Source organism: Meleagris gallopavo, chromosome 3 (assembly GCF_000146605.3).
Source record: "Meleagris gallopavo isolate NT-WF06-2002-E0010 breed Aviagen turkey brand Nicholas breeding stock chromosome 3, Turkey_5.1, whole genome shotgun sequence".
Taxonomy (NCBI): Eukaryota; Metazoa; Chordata; class Aves; order Galliformes; family Phasianidae; genus Meleagris; species Meleagris gallopavo.
The window spans coordinates 64808125-64821246 of record NC_015013.2 but is presented as its reverse complement, the minus strand read 5'-3'; the positions used below and the strand labels follow the sequence as shown (position 1 = coordinate 64821246).

At 37.6% G+C, this 13122-nt stretch overlaps 1 protein-coding gene across 1 annotated transcript in view; it reads left to right on the top strand.

Annotated features, from left to right (window-relative positions):
- SBSPON (somatomedin B and thrombospondin type 1 domain containing) overlaps nt 1-13122 on the top strand; it is a 33545-nt gene that overhangs the window by 9737 nt on the left and 10686 nt on the right. The window lies entirely within an intron of this gene.

Here is a 13122-nt window from a genome sequence, read left to right as displayed (position 1 = left end):
AATTTATTTTATTAGACTTGCATACGATTACATACATATGGCCTCTTTGCTGACTGTTCATTCTTTGTCTCCCGAAAGGCACCTGTTTGCAGAAATTCTGCAAAAATACAAAAGCATGAATGTATTTATTTTATGCATCTTCCCTGGGAGAAAGAAGCTGTAAGTACCCCATTTGGAGAAAAGCCTATTAACAAACTGCAAATCATCTTTTTCCTCTGCTCTCCACTAGCCTGCCCAGCTGGAAAACTGACATTAGTAGTTATTTTCACTGCACTATCTTTTCATTCACTGTATTTTGTTAGATCATTAAAATTCTTGTTTAGCAATTCATAAGCCTCCCCTTCAGAAATCTGTATGAAACGACAATCTTCATAACTTATATTGTGTGGGGGTATCTATCTTAACTACAGCATCTACAAAAGCAGAGACCTTAATGACCTTAATGTAGTCAGGAAAGGAACTTCTGAATCCTTTCAAAACAAATGCCTTATTAATGACTTCTACAGCTGATCTGCAGAACAGCTGATATTATGATGATAGACAAGAAGACAAATATATATGTATATATGTATTATACATAGGGGCATGTATGTTATTGATGAAAGCTTAAGCAATTGCTTGCATGCATGGTTATTTATAGTGTTGAACAGTGAAGCAAGGGCTTTGGTATCTGGTATCATAAACTTAACTGACTGCCAAACTGAGAGGACAACAGATGCTCATGAACATTGTCGGATTGACAGATGCCGTTTGAATTGAGTTTATTAAATATTTATGGCCACTTAAGCAGATTTCCCCTGCTAGTTTCTCTGTGGGACATTCACCAAAGCCCAAGTGGTCTGGGCTGCCTATGACTCTGCAACGTCAAGGCGCAGGGCCTTCCACAAAGAATCTTCTTTATTCCAAATCTGCACAGCTGTGAAGTGAACTCACTTGGAGAAGGAAGGGCTCTTGAGTAGATATTGAGCAGCGTTTGCTGGTTGTAAGAATCAAGACTCTTAATAAGAATAAAACCAGTTCCAGACCAATGGAATTCCATTATGATCAGAAATTTGGATTTATGCATTACTCATACTGCTTTTTCTTAACACATTTTTGGGAATGATTTTCCTAGTTTTAAAATGATTCTTGGATGCAAAGACACTCTGCCTGGTCATGAATAAAACAACAATAAAAATATTATGTATAGTTTATGGTTAAAAGTATGTTACATGACTACGCTTGGTCCCGGGGTTCTTAAATGGTAGAATGCTTAACTGCTGTCAGTGTTATGATGCATAAATAGTCCCTGGGAAAACAAGAGCTTCCTTCTCAGTAAAGATGCAACTGGGAACCACTGCAATTGCTCCCAGCATTACCACAGAGATGATACATGAAAAAAAAAAAAAATTGGGGACTTCTGAAAGCATTTGTATTTTGTGACACATAGAATAATGCAGTTCAGAACAAAGGGCGGCATCTTTCCAGGATACATGCAGATGACCAAGTAGTGTAGAAGCAGGAATTTCACATATGATGAACCACTTCTCATACCTGATTTTGTGGTGGTCCCCACTAACAGTCAAATACTTTCCCTCACTGTGGGCTTAATTTGAAGATATCTGCTTACAACTCTAAGTGTTAGTATTTTGCCATGGTAGGGGAAGTTTGAATCACAAGCAAGAGACTGAGAGTATCTGAATCATCATTTCATCCCTCTTTTACCAAGATTACATTCCAGATGTCCACAGCTGTTCATATATTCATGTATTGTACAGATGAAGAGGACAAAGATATCCGCTCAGACTACTTGTAGCTGTCTTTTAGATACTTAATCTAAAATGTACAAAATGTACATCTAAAACATCAGAACATTGTCTCAAGATTACAGAATCTGCAGCACAGTCACCAAATCTCAGATTTACTCTTACACAAAACTGTTGTTTACAAATCCCTAGATTTCATGAGAGCAGCAGATGGCGAAAATACATTTCTAACTAATTTCTCTTCCATGCAGTAAGATGAATTCTTTTTGCTCTCCTTATAAGTATCCTTCCAGTATGATTCCAGCTTATCTCCAAAAGCCCAAACTGGGTTTGAGTTCATTTTTTTCCACCATTTCCTTTTGTGTGTGTGTTTGAAGAGGAGAACAAAGCTTATCTTCACCCACATTTCAAATGCAGCACTTGTCAACATTCATACATGTATTTTAAATATAAACACATATTTGTATGTATGCACACTTCTACAAAGATAGAGCCCCGTTAAAGATTTTCAAATCTAAAAGAAGGTTTCATTTAGTATCATTTGGTGTTTTGGGCTACATTGTTGGCATGGTGCTAAATTCAATTTACTAAGCCCTTCATGCAATGTTTTATTATACAAAAAATTGCAGATGTGCCAAAAGTGACAAAGCGGATTGATTTAGAAGATTTAATGAATTTATGTCAGCTCTGGAAGCCTGAGTCAAACATATTCTTGGAGCTTAATTTGGATTGCTAGTGCTTTTTAAAGTAATTAAGAGCACACAGCAGACATTTGAACTGGGCTGGAAATTTTCTACTGGAGAACAGTGTTTTTTTTCTGTGTCTTTTACGCATTGTGTCCTGTTAAGTTTCTTTTTTACTGCATATTGCTTTGCCAAAGTACATTTGCTAACACTGCTCAGACCTGTACTGGCAGTTACATCAGTGTTCTCAGCGCCTACTGACATCTGCAAAAATCCCACCTATGGGAAACGGCAAGAAAGAACAGCTCAAAACAACAATGAACATGCATATGTTCCATGTTAGACAACCATGCACTGTACGGATTTTGGACAGATACATAATAAACACAGTGTGATTCTTTGTTCATTCAAAATGATAAAATAATCAGATCACTTCCTTCTGGAGTTCTGTTGTGTTTTTTATTTAAAAAAAGTCAATTCACAGTATTTTCTGATTTGGTTCACCAACTTGATCTTCTTTCTACAGCTCTATTTGTGAGGAAGATGGAGTGGAGATCTTCCAACGCAGTCAATTCTGCTGCAAATTCAGTTATACAGAAATGTTTTTAATGTAATATCATACTCTTGTTTATACCCTTTTACCAAGGCCAAGCATTAACAGGACAGACAGAAAGAGGGAAGAAGATCATTATTAGATTTTACCACCACATTCCTGCACAGAAAAAGCAAAATAAAAGTCTCAAGACTGATTGCTATGTACAGTTATCTAGATAATGTTGTCAAAATAAGGATATTGAATAAGAAAATTGAATGAAGCCTGGAGGTACTTTACTAGTTCTTTACTGTTCATCACATTCCAGGCATTTGAACATGCTCACATGTGGAGGTACTACCACAGGCACTGTAAAAGAGTGTCTGTCTTTCCTCTACACTAAATTTAGGAGGTCACCACTGTGACAACGCTTTTAAATGGATCCATCAGAATTAAGGGTGTGAAATTTAGGTGTAATGAATCTGAATTCTGATGTCCATGAGATGTCCTTATACTTCACATAATCATTAATCTGCATATCATCTATTTAAAAAAAGTTAAGATCAAATAGTACAGTATATTAACCTTTTCTTAGCTTATAGAGGATCTATATGGGAAATATATAATTAATCCTTACAGTTACAAAGGGATTTCATATTATTCAGTGGGATATCCTCATGCTAGATTCCATTGTCACATCCTTGCCAAAAATAAACTCATCGAGCTCTGTTAGAATCAGAATTTTACAGAACCATTAAGGGTGGAAGGGACCTCTGGGTTATCATCATTAGTTCAACCTTCACTCAGAACAGGCAACATGACCTGGTCAACTAGAGCATGTTGCTCCAAGCTGTGTCCAGTGAGATTTTGCCTGTTTCCAGGATCAGACTTCATAGCCTCTCTGGGAAATTTGTTCCACTGTTTGACCATTTTCACAGTGAAAGAGAAAAAAAAAAAAAGAAAAAGATTTTCTTATATTTAAGTGGAATTTCCTGGTTTTAACTTAAATAATCAACTAGCTCTACTGGACACGTTTTATCTTCAAGGCTGTCTCTCCTTCCTCGATGATATGTGAAAAGAATACAGGCTGTTTATTCATATATTTAATTTATATTATTTTATTTATATATATATATACAAAGTGCCTATCATGACATCCTGTGTTGTGGTTCCGCTGTTTACATTGATCTCTCTTCTCAGGATCCTGAACTCTGCTGTCACCAAATCACTGCAGCCAAGGCAGATTAGATTTGAACTAGAGGCATTCTCACATTTACCACAGTAGAGCTGAAGAACACGTGGCAGATACCTGCCCTTGGTGCTGGGTTGGGTTGCAGCTTCAACGTGTTAATGCAGATTGCACAGTCTATCACTAGAAGTCAATGGGCTACAAATATTTTTTCTTAATGCTTAAGTTCTAGGCTCAATTTTTGTAGCCATTAGTCAGAAAAGCCGTATTTTTTTCCCACCAGCAGTGATTTGCATGTAGAACTATGAAGCATAACACTGAAGATGTACTTCCAGCAATCCACATTCACAGCAACTTGGGAGGATTAATTCTTTGGTAAACCTAATCCTATGCTACTGTCTTCAGTGGCATTAGTTCTCAGCTAGCTAGGTTAAAGGCAGAAATTTCTGTATGTGCTACAATATTTTCTACTACTTTTCAAAGTTCTCCCAATAAATGAATAAAAGGACACGAGTAGGTCAGAAGTAAATGATATAACACTTGGAAAGCAGTTACGAGAGTTTTTGTTTTTATTTTAGTGCTGAAAATATTCTACTCTGAAGAGCAGCTTTATGTTCCATGTACAAGGACAGCATGTTAATATGAAATACTGAAAGTCACACCTTATGACTTGCTGGATATGGCAGAAATTGATTTTAGCACAGTAAGAACAAAGCCACAGCAAAATTACCATAAATTGTACATGAAGACCATAATTTTCTTTTTGTTAAGTGACAACACAGATAATAAAATAAACTCTGAAATGCTGATTTCTCGTAAGTTTTATCGATGTGGCAGAAGTAAATCAGTAATAGTCAAGCTTCAAAAGATTTTGAAGCTATAGTCATAAGGACACTTAGAAAGTCACCAGCTACGAGGAAATCAACTGAACGCAAACATTTGTAGTATGCAGACATGTGGGAGGGGTCTTGGGGAACTGCTCAGAATACCTGTGCAGTGAGGTGCAGGCATGAAAGGAAGGAATTGGGCTCTAGACTTGTGCACAGTCACAGCAAGCTCTTCCTTTTCAGTCCTGCTGTCCAGCAGCAGTGGTTAATGCCAGCAGATAACAGCTACAGAGTGGGGATTGACCGCGTTTTCTGAAGGGCAGAGAGAGGCATGAGCTGGGAACAGATGCAGATCTAAAGAGAAAATGCTAGGCAATTTTTCTTTGAGGTACAGACAAACATGACTTGCTAGAGAAACTTAGGGATTAGTTAAAGTATTCTGTGTCTGAAGCGGGGCTGAAAGCTCCTTGCTTACCCCTGTATTCACTCCTTTTTGCAACTTTTGGTTAGAAAAATAATTAAATGTCCTTTCTGAACTATCGTTGGTGGAGTATATTTCCCCATGGACTTATACATGAGCTTTCCTGCTATTGGCTGCAGCATACGCTTAATTTTCTGAACATTAGAACAAATTTACATTGTAGAACTGTCATTCTACAGCACATACCTAAAGCCCTAAGGCCATTAATCATCTAATATGAAAGATATAAAGTTGCTTGAATAGGATATTGCCACCAGACAAATTTCAATACATTTCTGACCTTGTATCTTAAGCATTTATCATTGCTGTAGGTGGAATTTCAGGACTGCTCTTTTTCAGAATGTGAAGACGGCTACAATGAAGAGAAGCTTGTCACTTGTTCTATGGATAAATAGAGCACTTTGAGATCCATCAGTCTGATTCCTTCCCAAAGCAATAAATTCACTTGGGCAAGGAAGTTACACTTGCAATTGCAGTCACTGTACCGCGACAATTTGTCGCTGTACACGTATGTTTATGTGGATGATTTAGAAGCGAATTCTAAGTGATACAGTTTTGCAGTAATAAACATATTTAGAAAGTATAATGCTTTTTTTCAATTTGAAATCTGTGTCATTATGCTCACATTTATTTCCAGACTTTATTAGAGAGTGTGATATAGCAATCCCATCATACCAATTAGAACTTCTGAAGAAAGGCTTGTCACAGCTGTCATTCCTCCTGCCTCTTCTGACTTTGTTTCCCATACTCCAGAGAAAACACCCTGTCCCTTCTCCCTCTAGTTGCATCTTTCACAAACAGGAGCTATCTCATACTTTTGTGCCCTATCACACGTTTCAGGTATGAAAAGTAACTCTCTCATTAGACAACATACTGCAGAGTTCAGTCCTCATGGGAAGGGAGTGGCAAAAAAAAATTAGACAGGATTTTTTTTTTTTCCAAGGGATTATCCTCAAGAAAGCTGAGTCTAAGCTGTGTGAGGAGAAGTTTGCATGAAACCTATGAGATTTTTCCCCTTTCCCTGATCTGAACAGCAAACGCTAATGAATCAGAAAGCTTCCTCGTAGGCTTGGTGGCTATTTGGACTGCTTCCTGAACCACGCCATTAACATTTGGCCAAGGACAATTGTTTAGAAAAGCTTTTTTTCTAACATTAAAAATTTGAATTCAGATGTTGACTTAGTAAGACTAGAGAGCAAAAGCTGGAGACCACAAATACTTGACATTTTATTTACGTCAGAGAATTAACAAATGAAAGTTAATTGTTTTTTAAAACTTCTTTTTTGTTGTTGCTTTAATTCTGTTTCCAGTCGTGATTAAAAGCCAGAATGAGCAGTCCTGATTGAGAATTTATCCTTAAGCCTTTGCCTGATGACTGAATCTCTGTGTACCAGCACTGTGCGCGCACAGCTCACATCCGTGCAATGCCAGTTAGCTGTTCAGCTTCTTGCTACAGACCCCAAAAGAGGCATTTTATGTGACTTATCTGTCACTAAGCATACTCTGCCTTGACAGGTCAGGAGAATCAAATGTATTGTCCTATGTCACACAGACTGAGATTCAAAAGCACAAATGAGTAATGCAAAACTAACAATACTGAAGTCGTGTTATGGAAAGGATAAACATGCACAGCCAATAGAAGATGCTTTTATGGAGTAGCTTTGTCAATAGCACATGTAGCTGCTGGGATCAGACTTTTGTTTCCTTCAGGCTTGCACTAAGCACAACTGCAGCAAGAAATTAATTGATAAATTGTTAAGCTATGTTTTTAACTTACAGAAAGAGGTTATGGCCAATTCCACTAGGAGTTAGTGGATGAAATGTGGCTCTCTGACAAAATTCCCATTGACTTTTGGCCACAGTCTTTCTGACTGGGAATCTCATTTCAGCAGGATCTGGACCTGCCTGTTAGGTACCAAAGGAATAGATATCTAAAACAGAGAGAGTATTCCATGTCAACTGTGGACTGCATCCAGCAAATCCTGGGATAACTCATGATTTACTCATGATTTAGCAGATAATAATTCAATAAAGGTGTTTCATTAGTTCTGAAAACACCATCCTGTATAATAGGATATAATGGCAAACTTTCACCTATAATATCTTTTGAGTATTCTCTTTGACGGTTCCCTCCAATGCTGACTATTATTTAAAAGCATATTAGTTGATTCAATTTTGTATGTGTTTGTGTAGAAAAAAAAGGAGCCACTAAACTATATATTCTGTTCACTGACACCACTGAAAATCTTGTCCTGAGCACTATTATCCTGTGCATGATGGCTTTCAGGTGCTATACTTCATTACAGTTTTAGCCTCTTCAGACCAGCAGCTGATCTTTTCCTTCACTATATAGAATGCCATGTGTATTCCTGGAACTATACAAATGATAAATAAAAATTACCTAGTCCCTTTACTGGTGCAGAAACCTGTGATAAGTTTTCTGATATCATAACCTATCCCTAGATATTCATTACATTTACCAGTTCATGAATTAGGCCATAACCTGTAAAATCTTTTTAGAATTATATATGTTAATCAGTTGAAATTAAATACATAAGTCACTCAAGTTCGAAATGTGATAAAAAAAAATCATACAGAAATCTTATTTGACTTCTTTAGCTCTAGTTCTAGCTCTGCCTTTATTATTTTAGGCTCCATTTCTTGTACTTCTTTAATTCATCCTCGTATCTGTGTTCCAAGTTTGTTTTAGTGGCCTGGTATCAAATGCTGTATTAAGTAATAATCTAATAATGCTAAAAAATGGTTCTCTTCTAAAATGCTCTTGAAGAAACATCAGACAGTTTGTCATCCTGTTTTAGGAAAGAATGAGTAAGTGCTAAAAGTGGCTTCACATCCTTACTATATATAGAAATCCTATTACAATTACCCTTAACTGTCCTTTGCCTTCCTATAGTAGTTTCTTCTCTGTGCCCTCTGTAACTCCATAGGTAAATACTGTAAGACGACAGGATTCATCTATGTATATAGAAAAAGAGGAAATCCCAGTTCATTTTTAGCATATACATATTTTCAAGCAAATATGAACTATTCTCATTCTTATACTCACCTTTCTTTCACATTAACAGTTCTCTATTTCATACATATTGCTACATTTTGTCAACTGAAGTATTGCTCAGAGTATTTTTAATTGACAGATCTTGTATTTAGAATACAAAATATTCAGAAAAAAAGTCAGGTAACATTAATACCTTCAGAAAGCAAATCTGTGAAGAATTCATGGCCTGCATAATGAACAAAGGTGGATTTCAGGGAAGGAATGTTAGTACATGCACAGATGGGTAACAGTTCTGATGTTCATCAGTGCATTTAATCACATTTTTAATAATTCTTTAAAAGCCTCCTTTGTTGCCAGTTTTTTTTCCTCTCTCTATAAGTGCAGAGCCTGTTCCTTTCCTTCTGAAAATTAATGGTCAGTTAACTGTTCGTGGCTGAGAGAGGTTCATTAAAGCAATATTCTGCCAGTCTCTCCCTAATCTAAGCATATAATTTTGTGGAAACAGGATAGAGATTAATTCAGTCAATTAGCAGCTACATTCGCAGGCAGTTTGGGAGAACTGAGATTTCCTACTTAGCTATTGATTTGCGTGCAAAAATAACATCTCATTTTCCATGCTTCTAGGATTGGTGGGCATACAGTCTATCCTTATTCCATCCTGATGGAATGGCTAAGAAAATGGTTAAGAAAACATCATGTGATCTTTGCCAATAAATTGCATCTTTAAAATCCTTGTTCTGAATTCAGTTATTCAATTCAAGTAATTGAGGTTTCATTTAAAATATTTTTCAAGAATCAAGATATGTTGCTAAAATACATGCCTGGCCACGCTTAATTCTAAGGCACTAGCGGTAAATCAGCACGTAATGTTGGTTTTCCAACTGATAATGGGCCAAGTTCTATACTAAGTGATAACCTCTGAACTTCTGATGAATCACTGCTTTTTTCAGAAGAGAATCAGCCAACATCAGTTTCCCCAGAAAGCGTATAAATTTCAAGTTATCATTTATAAATGTACATCATCCCTAGAATAAAATATCCCCTGTTTCTCCCCAGATCTGATTTCTGTTATTTCTTATCTCAAGGTATAGCTGACACAATTGATGGATAATGTTCGGCCATTAACAAGGATCAGAGTCTGGGACTGGGTTTTGAGTCCACAAAAAGCATTCCTCTTATTTCCTAGTATGGTAGACATATGTCAGAAGATAAATTCTACTACTCAAGGGGTGGAAACTGCAGCAAAGAAAGTCCTTTCTATTCCATCTTTGTCTTCCATCCTGATAGTGCTTAAGTACTTCCCAATCATTAACATTAAAAAGCTCTTGTTATATCTTTAAAGTATGTGGCAGAAATAGAATCATAGAATCACTGAATCACCGAGGTTGGAAAAGATCTCTAAGATCATCCAGTCCAACTGTCCACCTACCACCAATATTTCACCACTAAAGCATGTACCTCAGTACAACATCTAAATGCCTCCTGAACACCTTCAGGTATGGTGACTCCACCACCTTCATGAGCAGCCCTTTCCAGCACCTGACCACTCCTTTGGAGAATTACTTCCTGAAATCCAACCTGAATTCCCCCTGGCACAACTTGAGGCCATTCCCTCTAGTCCTATCACTAGTTTCCTAAGAGAAGAGGCTGACCCCCAGCTCACCACAAATTCCCTTCAGGCAGTTGTAGACAGCACTAGTGTCACACCTGAGCCTCCTCTTCTCCAGAATAAACAATCTCAGCTCCCTAAGCCACTCCTCACAGGGCTTGTGTTCCAGACCCCTCACCGGCTTCGCTGCCCTTCTCTGAACACATTCCAGAGCCTTGATATCTTTTTTAAACGGACCACTTAATCAGGAGGCATATTTGGGAAGTAAATGATGGGGAGATTTCACTTGGCAGAGTGTAGAGTTTTGTGGCTAACTCTGAAAGCACTGAGATTCCAAGTCTGTTTATGGACTTTATCCTCTTGTGTAGAGGTTGTGAAGCCCTCATCCTCCCACACCTCTTCATACTTCCACATAATGCTTCCATGGTTGTGTGAGGACTATTGCTGCTGGTGAAGGTCAGGGGTTCACAAGCACAGCTTGTCCGTGGTTCAAACTAGAAGTTCTTATGTCTCTTTCAGTACAATAGGCTATCTACTGCTCTTATTATAGTAGTAACACTTTCTTGCTTTTGCTTCAATTACCCTTGCTTGTGGAAGGAATCAGAGTCCTCAGTGTCCAGATATTTCATTTAGAAGCTTTCTACTGCTGGCCTATCGGGATCCTAAAAAGAAATTTAGAATTTTAATCTGCTTCTTTAGTAAGGTCCTTAACAGCCTTATTATTCACCTCCACAGTTATCTATTGGCAGATAGATACCATGCAACAAAGAACTGACCTAACTGCCTGCAAAAAATAAAAGACAAATACTGCGAGATTATGTGAACTGGTTCATTAATGGGTTTTCTCTTCATTTCTTTAGTGAAATTCAAGGCTCTGGGCTGGTTTTGCACACAAGATTTAAACTGTTGAATATTATTTAGTGAAGGTGGTGATAAATGTGCTATTCCAAGAAAGCACTGCTTTCATTTGCTTTGTTGGTATAACAGATTCTCAGCTACTCTGTGCAATCAGATTTGCTTCTTTAGCTAAATTATGCTATCATCTTAGCTTTAAAAAATATGTGAAACCTTGCTTATAGCCCCAGTGATTTTCAGACTTTTCCTCATCTGCTAGAAAATGCTACAAGCTTGCCATTTTCATTGCAGTCTTAGGATAGGAAAATATCTATTGTTCCAGTTTCTTTGAAAGCAGCACTTGTAACTTGCTCTTTTTAATATCTTACTGTTGGTCCCAATTATCAATTGCCCCTTTGCTCCTTGGCAAGCAGGTATTCCTCATGGTGACAAAAACAGAGAAATGAGAATCTAGCAGCTGAATGATGGAACCAGTAACAGACAGTAGTTCCGGTGAAAGTGGACCCTACAGTTGCTACAGGCCAAGCAGCTGAGATTAGCCCCCGACTTCTTACAAGTGAATCAGCAATTGTGTGAACAAGGTATCTGAACCCTTTACACTATTCAGAAAAATAGCACAAATCAAGTCTCTCCACAATTATGTGTCTTCTAATAGAAATGAGCTTCCTATTCATTGCATGCTTCCACTGTGCTTTTTAGTACACAAAAAGTTAAAAGTTTTCTATTCTGTGGAGCTGACTATTTTGCACAAGACTGAGGGTTCTACAGATCAGAAACACTGAATTCTATTTTATATAAAATTAGTGCACAGTAGACATTCAGCATTACAAGCAAAGAGGAGAGGACCCTTTAAGTAAAAAGACCTCAGTGTATGAATAAAGGTTCCAAACAAAGTGCAAATGTTCTCAGCCTCTTTAAGTTATGTTCACCTCATGAAGACTATAAACCACATAGCAATCTCATGAATTGTTATTTGTCTTTTCTGTCTAACCTAATCTTTGCTATCGGGCTTCACTACTAATGGTGTATCAATGCAATAATACATTCGAGCATGTATGCTGTAAGGGAGGTACAGGAGATTCTCTGGAATCAATGGGACGTAAAGATTTTTCTGAAGTGAAATGCATTCAAGAGTTTTACTCAGTTGTACTGAGTATGAAAGTGGATATTAAAGGTGAGTTGGAGCACATGGCCAGAGCCAAAAGAAAGTACCTACAACTGGATTTAGACAGATATTTGTACTGAAGCCCAAAATGGTTTTAAAAGTACAGTGCTTAAAAAATTATCTGGAGGTACCTAAACTCTCTGTTGTTTTTCTACTTGAAAGTCTCCTTGGAGAGACTGCACGTGGGCAGAATGACCCCACGTGAACTGCAGCACTAAGCTCTCTCTAAAGAAACAAGACAGACCAGAGCTTAAGAACAGCAAAGTAAGGTCTGAACTTCAGGATAAGAGTGCTGCAATGTGCCCTGCAGTTCTGCCTCTCTGCCAGCCCTGACTGAGAGACCAACCAGAATTTTCTTCTGGTGGAAATCAAGGCACAGGGAACTTGTGATACAGGGCACCACAGTCTCATTCTGAAAATTAGTCAGGACAGAGCTGGGATGCACTCCCAAGATGAGAACAGTGCTTTTGCATCCCACAGCTAAGTTGCCAGTCAGCTTTTATTCTGTCTAGCAAGAAGCATCTCCTTTGACAAAAAGAAATATAAAGCACCAAATGTGTGCTCCTTGTTGAAATCTGTTTTAATGATCTCCTATCTACAAACTGACAAAATGCTCTGATTTTCTAAACTCAGCCAATCTCTCAGTAAGCCAAGGTACCCAAAACTCAGCTGCATTTATTTTCCCATCTCAAAAAGCATGCTATTAAAAACACTCTATGTAAATGTGAGGATGTTAGCATATCTGACCACAGACAGTAATTTTCCTAAGACTAGTGTGTTGAGATAAAAATGATTACTCAGTAATGAAACAGCAGCAGCAGTGTGGAATCTATTTCCTTCGTTCTAATTACATATGCTCTGAAAAGGTGTAAACTATTTTCCCTGAACAGCTAATTATTGTAGCAAGAACACTTTCTTCATTACAAATAACATAATTCCAACAGCAATAACTGAGCTGAAATAAATATGACAGTGTTTTGCCCACAGGGAAGAACGTAAGAAAACACTTCCCATTCATTG